This window comes from Aythya ferina (assembly GCF_964211825.1).
Source record: "Aythya ferina genome assembly, chromosome: 5".
NCBI lineage: Eukaryota > Metazoa > Chordata > Aves > Anseriformes > Anatidae > Aythya > Aythya ferina.
Genome location: NC_140301.1, coordinates 39,182,933 through 39,191,846, shown reverse-complemented (window position 1 = coordinate 39,191,846; position 8,914 = coordinate 39,182,933). Strand labels below are relative to the sequence as shown.

The following is an 8,914-nucleotide window of genomic DNA, read 5'->3' as shown; positions in this document are numbered from 1 at the left end:
GAAGAAGGCTGGCATAGGAAATGGACACGTGGAATATGTGACGTGGTGGAGGCTGTGCATGCAGCACCACAGCGACAGAATATGTGGAGGCACCTCACTTATCTTCCTCGTTTGTTGCATTTTACAGGTCTTTCTTTACTGCTCTGTTTTGAAGATGCCTCTCACCAGCTCACTGCTTAGTAAACGTTCTCCTTATGCATTTGTTTTATCTAAATGCTTATCTGAAAGTATTTTTCAGCTAACTCTGTGTAGAAAAGGGACCCGTGCTTATGGGAATCTTCTTGCTGTGAACCTTTCTGTGGCTGTTATTCTTGTTCCTGCTACTTCGACAGTCCCTGGAGACAGCCTGGTGTCTTCCAGTGTGTAGGATGGGGTCTGGCTGTCTCTTTCAATGCTGGTGTCCCCTATCACAATTCTGTCTGTATAGGGCTTATAGGAAATACTCTTGCTCATTTGTCACAGCTTTAAGGAACTGGTAGGTGGTACAGGAACCCTACTGTTTTTTCTCATTGAGAAGAGCTCTGCCTTCCTGCATTTTTTTCTTCAGAAGCACCAGTGTTTTCCACATTTGTCTTTATTTGCTTTTTGTTCTTTTGCTGGCCTGAGATATAGAGGGACTAACTAGTCTAGCTGTTTCAGGTCATCTCTAGGGGCAGGAGACACAACTCTTCCTTTTGATGATTCCAAGCCAGGATGGAAAAATTCTCATATGGTCCCTCTCTTCCCTGCAAGCCCAAATGTACACAGTCCTCAGTGAAGCACCTTTTATTAGCATGAGAAGACAGTATAGTAGGACTATACTATTACATGAAAACACAAGCCACATAGAATAAATCTGTGCCATATATCAGCCAACTCTGAGATCTCCTCCACCTCTGCAGGCGTGCTTCAAAAGCAGCACTTGATTTTTTAAAAGCGGTTGTGGCAGAAACAGAGACAGTGAAGTGGATGTCAGGGGATGTCAAGCAGCAGAGACATTTTAAATGGATCTGGTAGCATCTGTGTCCTTGGAGAACCACAACGTGGAAAGGTCCTTGGCTCACATGAATCCTGATGGAGAAGGCATGAGGGAAGCAATGTAGGTTTATGAGCAAGTGGCACGTTCTGAAAGAGAGAGGCAAGCTGAGCACTGAAGGAATTTAGCCTGAACTCAATTGCAAATATACCAGTTAAGATACAAGCCAGGCTGACAAAGATGTTTGATGCGGAGAGCAGCACAAACAGTTAATGACACAAGGATTTGGAAAGGGAAATGTGTTTTGAGGTACAATTGCTCAGTCAGCTCGAGAGATATAGGCCCAGATGGGAATCCGAGATCCTTCCGCCCAGAAATACCCGATGTTGTTATTAATTAGTATGGAAATATTTTCCTTTCTTTAGAGAGGGCTCTTGAATTGCCAGTGGGATACTGGGGGGATGGGTGTGTGCGTGTGTGGGGTTCGCTATCAAGGAACTATTAATTAGGTTACTTCCCACTGCTGTTGACATGCTGGGGAAGGGGTTTGTTTGTGGGCCAAAATAAAAAGGAGAGGGAAGACTGAGAGCGAGAGGAAGCAAAAAAAAAAAAAAAAAAAAAAAAAAGCAATTAGATGGGAGAAAGCACATAGACTGAAAGAAGAGGTGTGTGTAAAAAGGTATTCCTAAGATGCCATCTTCGGCTTTGGAACAGAGTAAGAACCCAGGTCATAGTTATACCAAAAGGGAAATTCCTTTGAGATGACAGCAGCATGGGTTGGATGCAGCCATCCAACTGGATTGATCCCGTCCTGTGTTGTCACCAGTTTCCTTGTTCGTACTTCAATAAACTTGGCACCAAAGCTTCCTCCTGCCAGACTCACAATATTTTATGCCAACTGCTGTTATGAAGCAAGACAGAATTTGGATGAGAAACTTCTTCAATTGTAGGCTACATGCTGGCTGGGTATCTTACTCCCTTTCCTTTGGAAAGGGATCTATATCAGGTTTAATGAATAATCATAAAAATACTAATTGGAATTTTTGCTTGGCTTCCTACATAAAAATATTAAGTGGTTGAAGCATTATCAAGGTCTCCTTATGATCTCTGTACTGCTGGTCATAGGGCGTACAGCCATAGAAGAGCTCAGACACAAAAACCAGCAGCAAGTGATAGTGTAGCCATGTATCTAAGAAGTAGGTGCTGCATTTACAGTTCTGAGAGAGTGCCAGAACAAGAACGAGATGAGGAATGTGTGTGGCGGCAGTATGAGTTAGAATAAGTGAAGGATCTATTCACAGAGGGGAAAGAAACTGAGCAAGTGGGTTACCTAAAAATATCAGTGCAGGCTCCAGGCTCCCTTGCAGAGGGAAGAAATCAGTGCAGTTGAGATTATTCAGAGAAAGTGTTTTGGATTTGTGAAGGGGGAGGAGTGGAGTGATAAGACAAAGACATAGCATTGATGCCTCATATGGGACCAACACAATCCAGACCTATTTATCCTGAGGTTTGACTCTAGAGAACATAGCCGTCTGCAGCATTTTCTTCCAAGAAACCTGCCTTGTAGGAAGTTGGATTCTGAGAATGCGGAGGACCATCCCAGCCTCCTTGGAGTAATACAGCGCTGAAGGGAAGCAAAGGGAGGTGTCCAGGCTGCAGCCTGCCATTGCTTCATATCCACGCAGTTCCTAAGAGACTCAGAGTGAACAGAGGTGGTTTGAAACACAGAACATAGTAAGAAAAGGGAATAAATCTAGCACAACAATGTGGCTTTCAGTTCCAGGGCTTTGTGCGTGACCATTTATCAACATATGAAGGATGACAGTTAGCACATGCATGTACGCTGGGGCCAAGGAAGCTTGTCCCTAAATCTGCCTCTAATCACAGAATCATCAGGACAGCCTCATGGAGCCATACCAGCACATGCCTGCCCTCTTTCAATGCTGCATGTCAGGCAGCGCAGGGACAAAGTGAGACATGCTCTGTGAGGAAGGGTATGGCAGCACAAGAGGAGTGAACAAGGGTGAAGCTGAGCATTGCACTGGTGAGAGTTCCTGAATCCAGATCTTTTTGGCTTAAAAGTGAAAGTTGTATTTTTTTTTTTTTTTAAGTAAATGAAATACAGATTATGTTGCAACATTTTGTTCCTTAGAAAAATGCCTTGTCGGTTTAACCCAGATTTGTTGTTAGGCCTGCTTTTCTTTCTTGTGTATGTGATTGCACTGGGTAAGTTTCTGCAACTTTTGAAGCTGTTATCTAATTTTGAACACATTTTGCACCCAGTCAGAAGTCTGAAAGGTATTAAGTTGATGCAAGTTTCATGAAATAGGTGACAGGTAGAAGAGGAAGACCTTATTATTATCCCTTAGGAAAAGACTGCAGAATGAGCTCACTCTTATTAGAGTCCAGGAAATCCGCATGGGACAGGGACTGTCCAAATGCCCCAATTACAGAAGAGTTCAGTTGAGGCTCACATCTTACTGCGTGTGCATCAGAGGATTTACTGGTTGGTCAGTCTCTCTCTCTCTCTCTCTCACACACACACACACACAGCCACCCACACACCCACAGAGATTCTCTAGTAACTAGAAAGGCATGAGCTTCCCTAATTCTGAACGTTCATAATACTGCTAATGCATGTGGATTCCCTGGAATTTAGTAAGAGGTGAATAACATTGCAGCCTCAGAATAATAGTTAAAAAGACAGTCAAACACAAGAGAAACAAGGCACCTTTGTTTCACATCCCTGAGAAGGCAGTGCACACCCAAAATTTCCCGTAGAAGATTCTTTCACGAGGTAAGTTGGGGCACAGTTGTAAAAACACAGATGTGAAACTGCTGATGTCTTTATTGACTCTTATCTTCTGTCCTCTAGCTTGTGCATGACCCGGTTTTCATTGGATTTGTCTTCTTTCAGCATAGATAGCTTTTTTGGAGATGTAAGCTGGAATAACATGGATCTGGTTATAGTTACATAACTTTGCTCTGTGCTATATTCTTATAGAATCACTCCTGTGAAGTGGGATAGTTATGTTTATACAGAAATGATGCAGACCAGGCCTCAAATTACAAAGTATTTGCAATAAAGACCGTATTTGCATATATACATATGCATGGTGTTTAGTGTCAAAGGGTCCAGGACCTCACTGAGGTTCTGAATGCTGCTTGTAATAATAATAATAACATAAAAGGGATACAAGTCTGGCTGGGGAGTCACCACGGTGTGTCTGTAATTAGTTGTGGTGAAAATTATCACTTACAAGGCATCTGGAAACATAAAATAATTCTTAGAGATGAAGAGTAACTCCGTAGCCATCTCTGTCATGTCACAGCCTTAACGACATTTTTGTTAGGGAATTTCCTTACTTTTGTATTGCTCTGTACCACTAAATAAAAGTAATGTTTGAATGGGTTTTGTCTGCAGTCTTGTTACTACACGGACTACTGAGGTTGTCCGTCTTCATGTCTCAATGTTTGCAAGGGGAATGGGTAACATTTTGCAAGCATAATATAATAATGCAGAAGCAGCTTCTCTGCATGTTCTGAAGAAGAAGGTGAAATAAGAGTTTGTAGTGATGGAGAACCTGGCTCAAGAAATCACCTCTGAAGAAGGGAATCAATGAGCAGTTCAGAGGCCTGCTTCTTAATACTGTGGTTTTGGTGTCAAGTCTTACTCTTTGATTAAAGTTTTCCAGAGTGAGTAACAATTTCTCCTGATTACTAGTCAGAACAAAAGGTCTAACAGAAGACTTCCAAACATTTCCTCCCAAAAACTCGTGTTTTTGTTAAATTTCCTGTTCGTAAAATGTTGACAGAGCTTTAGGAAACCATTGTCTTGTTGGGTGCTTCACTTAGAAAGTGGAGAACAGAATAAACTTTTTTTTTTTTTTTTTCTCCAAACATAAGCTGTCTTCTCGGGGAACTTAAGAAGGAGACGTGAAAAAAAATCCACAGACTATACATTTTCTAACATCCCATTTCTACAGGTTTAAAATTGTGAATTGTGTCATCTGATAATGTGGCAAAAAGAAATTTCTCCAGAAGAATAATGCATACATAGCACAACAACTCTGGAGAACAGGCTTCCCAAAGAGCAGGAGGTTTCCACGGGGCTTCACCATGTGAATGGATCCCAGGGGCTTATGTCAAGGCACATGATTTAGTCCAGAGCAAGAGGTTCTGGTCTTGTCTATGCTAACTTAATGTGTATTTACAGGGGTCAGGAGAGCACCACGTGGAGATAACTCAGCCTAGATGCTGTTTCATGGTGATCTCCGTTCAAATTAGTCTAGCCTGATTCTCATCTGGATGTAAGGTCCCTATGATTGGTGCTTTCTGCCAAAATCCAAACCTGCTCATTCAGAGCGTGCTGAAGTAGCCCTTTAGAGTTCCATTTTGTTATCATACCCTTACCTGGTACAGGACATAAAAAAGGGTCTGCTTCTATTGAAGTCTTTGTTACCTGTTTGCAAAGTGCTCTGAAGCCGCTGCCCTGCCTCACAAAGGCGCAGAGGGCTGAATCTATCACTTTTTGCACAGAACTTACTACTGCACAGGTGTGAAACAGAAGGGTAGTGAGTTTGTGGAATATTTTCAATCTTGTGAGCACAGGATTGCCTGGTGTGCGTTCTGTCAGGGAAGAAGCTACACACAAATGCTTTGGATTTTCCTCTCTGTGCGCTATGGGGAGCCATGGCCTGGCGCAAGCGCGTGCTGAGGCCGTGCCCATGACACCTTTTTCAAGGGAGGGGATGGGCAAGGAACTGGGCCTCTCCTCCTGGTGGCCACAGGGCCCTAGGCAGAAGCGATGGAAGGGACTGGTTATTCCAGGTGAGGCTAGGTCCCAGTGCAGTAGGAGCATGGACTAAAGCAGCAGCGAGGGACCAAGCGACAAAATGTCTTTTTCTGAAACGTGGACTTGACAAGAACCTTCCTCGACCAGCCGTTTCCAAGAGCTTTGGGTAAATCCACTGCAGAGTAAGAATGTGAGAGCTGTTTGTGGTGAACTTCATGGCACCTCTGTGCCCAGAAGGGGCCTGTCCACTGGGGGGCTGCTGTCTGTGGAGGGGGCTGGAAGCAGGGTGGAAGACTGGTGTGATGCTAACAAGCCTTAGGAGCAAGGATGCAAGCACCGGGTGCTATCCCATGGGGGCCTCAGATGCATTGCAAGGGGGATGTTGTCTGTGGCATGTGGTGCCACAAGTCTGAGTGAGAGGGGCTCTGGATGGTTGGCAGGGAAACTGTTGGGTTTGGGGGTCCTTCTCAGGCTGTGGGGGGTGTTAAATTGCAGCGTGTGGCTCAGGCTGGCTGAGAGGGGTAGCTGTGGTGCACTTGGCCTGAGCAACGGCCATGTTATCTTGGTACTCCCCAGCACTGCTGCCTCTCTGCTGGGACCACATGTGTGGCTCATCTTTTAGGTCCTCTTGGTGCAAAGCATCCCCGGACCAAGTCCTCAGTGACTGAAATGAGCAGTAATGCTTGACAGGGGTGTTGATGGTCCCTGCAGCTTGTTCCACTACGTGTGTGCTCTAGCTTTGCTTCTTCATGTGGGATAGCTCTGAGCTGGTGAGATGAATTTCTGTCTGCCATAGGAGCAGAGGGGATCACCAAATCCTTCTGCAAAAACCTTTTTCATTGCAGATATGGATAACTACATTTAAATAAAAGGGTCCCGTCCTTTTTTCCTTTCCTCTGTCTGTCCTCTTGGAGAGGAAATGCTGCGTTTTGAGGTGCTCCAGACTACAGGGTGGCGAGGACTCCCATGCCTTATGGATCTGGATGGGGAGAACTTTCAGATGTGACTGGCAGCCTTTGGATTAAGAAGGACTTTGAGGGGTGAGGTGAGGAAGCAGAGGAGACAGCAGCAAAATTGCAGTGAAGAGGTAAAACCCACCTCACGTATTACTACGATGAAGCCTAAATTCAGCATAACTTGTTTTGGTTAGCCTATAGAGATATGGGAGAGGGGATTTTACTTGGGTCTGTACATGTTCAGAACAGCCACAAGGGTTTACAACTCTCTGTCAAAGTCCTGGCAGCCACAGAGTGGGTTCAGAAGTTACTTTAGATGGCACAGAGGTGAGAGGCATTAGCTGAAGATATGGATCCCAGTTCCTCCAGGGGTGTAAGTGGATCCAGCCATGAGCTGGAGAGGCTGCTGTGAGAGTAGTGTTTAGTCTGCTATTTCGTGTTTGATTTACCCACTGTGAGGGAGTGTTTATGGTGGCAGAACTTCACTGCCAGCGAGGGAATTGAGGCAGGCCTCTGCAGACAGATTGCAGTGTCTGTGGAAGTCACATGTGCCCTGAAGTGCTCCCAAATCTGGTGGCTTAATTCCCTCATCAGTCAGGAGTTGGAGGTAGGGTTTTGGTATGATCTGTGTGGGAGAGTAGCCTCTCCTGCAGGAACGAAACAGTTTCCGGCACAGTTCTAGATTATTTTTGGTGTCCTGTCTATTCCTAGCTGCCAAAGCCTCACCCAGCCGTTCTCTTACTCCCTTACCTCAGCAGGACAAGGGAGAAAATGAAAAAGTTTGTGGGTCAAGTATGGATGGGGATATCACTTACCAATTACTGTCATGGGGAAGACAGACTCAGCTTAGGGAAAAATATTTTAATTTATTTTTGATTAAAATAGAGTAGGATGGTGAGAAACAAAGGCAAAAACTAAAGCACTTTCCCCCACCTTCCCCTTCTTTCCAGGCAAAACTTCACTCCCTTCCTTTACGACTGTTTTCCCTCCTCCACCCCTGAGTGCCACAAGGTTTTTTTTCGCTCCTCACTGCCAGTGCTGCATTTTCTGCCCTTTCTTAACCACAGTTTCCCTGAGGTGCCAGTAGCCTGACTGAGGGGCTCAGCTGTGCTGTGCATTGGGGCCACCTGTGTCCAGCAGCAGGCAGCCCCAGCCTCTCCTCACAGAAGCTCCCCTTGCAGATCACCACAGCCAGAGCCTGGACATGGACACACAGTGCATATGTGCTGAAAGACACTTGTTTGATGGCATTTTGAGGACAGTGAGAGCTGTGCCTTCTCCCTCAAACCAGCTCTGGACAGGGGCAAGGGTCTTTCAGACACAATTTACCTGACTCAGAGATCAGGCAGGTTGGGAGGTTGGTCATGTTGCTTCAGAGGGGGCTCATGAGGCACCCACTTCAGAATTTCCCTTTATTTTCTTGTTTTAGAGGCTGAGAAGCTTGTTCTGGCACTTGTTTTCCTCTGTAGACTCACCTGGATTGTGCCAATCACCAGGTATGTCCTCTGCATGGATGGAGGTGGGTGGGCAGCCCTGAAGCCACTCAGTGTGTGCCCGAAGGGCTTCTGTAAAGGCTTTTTCCTCATTTGGATATCTGCAGCCAGGAACATCCCCTTTCTTTGACGAACTTAATCTGTTAAATTTTTATTTTAATTTATTTTTTTCATATCTTTTTTTTATTGAGTAAGACACACAATCAAAGAATATGTGGCCTCTCCTTGGGGAGGGGAAGAGGGAGCAGTAATAACCTCCCACCCTCATGCATGCTTTTGGAAAATGGTGATGATTTTTCTGGGGAGCTGAACTAACAGTCTGGCTGTAAGGAGTTTAGATCTGGAGCCAGACATTATGGTTAGGCCTGTCTGTGGTTATAATGTAGCTGTTTGGGTTTTGTAGAAGTTCTCTGAAGGAATCTGAATTAAAAACAAAACAAAAACAAAAACCCAGGGGGAACCTGTTTCTGGCAGTCCCAATCCCTCCTATTTGATCTGGCACCAGAACTAGTTTAAATCTCACTTTGTCCTGCTTCTCCTGCTATGAGAATTGCTATGAGCTTTATTACAATAGTTATTTGCTATAAAACTACCCTGCTTCCTCTCCCTCCCCACCATTGCCAAGGTCACTGAGAACATGAAACACTATCTCTTGCCTGAAGCCGACCTTGCTAGGCTGCCGCGCTGCTTTGAGATTTGTCTGAGTGCACAGCTA

At 44.9% G+C, this 8,914-nt stretch overlaps 1 protein-coding gene across 3 annotated transcripts in view; it reads left to right on the top strand.

Moving 5' to 3' along the window:
- The first annotated feature begins 7,894 nt into the window (after positions 1 to 7,894).
- The window catches only part of ESRRB (estrogen related receptor beta), a 132,569-nt gene continuing 131,549 nt past the window's right edge, over positions 7,895 to 8,914 (top strand). The window contains exons 1-2 of one of the 3 annotated variants that reach the window (XM_084520866.1): positions 7,895 to 8,051; positions 8,136 to 8,202. The gene's annotated coding sequence lies outside the window, so the exon portion shown is untranslated. Of the gene's footprint in view, positions 8,056 to 8,135; positions 8,203 to 8,914 lie in introns of all 3 variants that reach the window. The other 2 variants (XM_084520861.1, XM_084520867.1) reach the window with 2 other exon arrangements.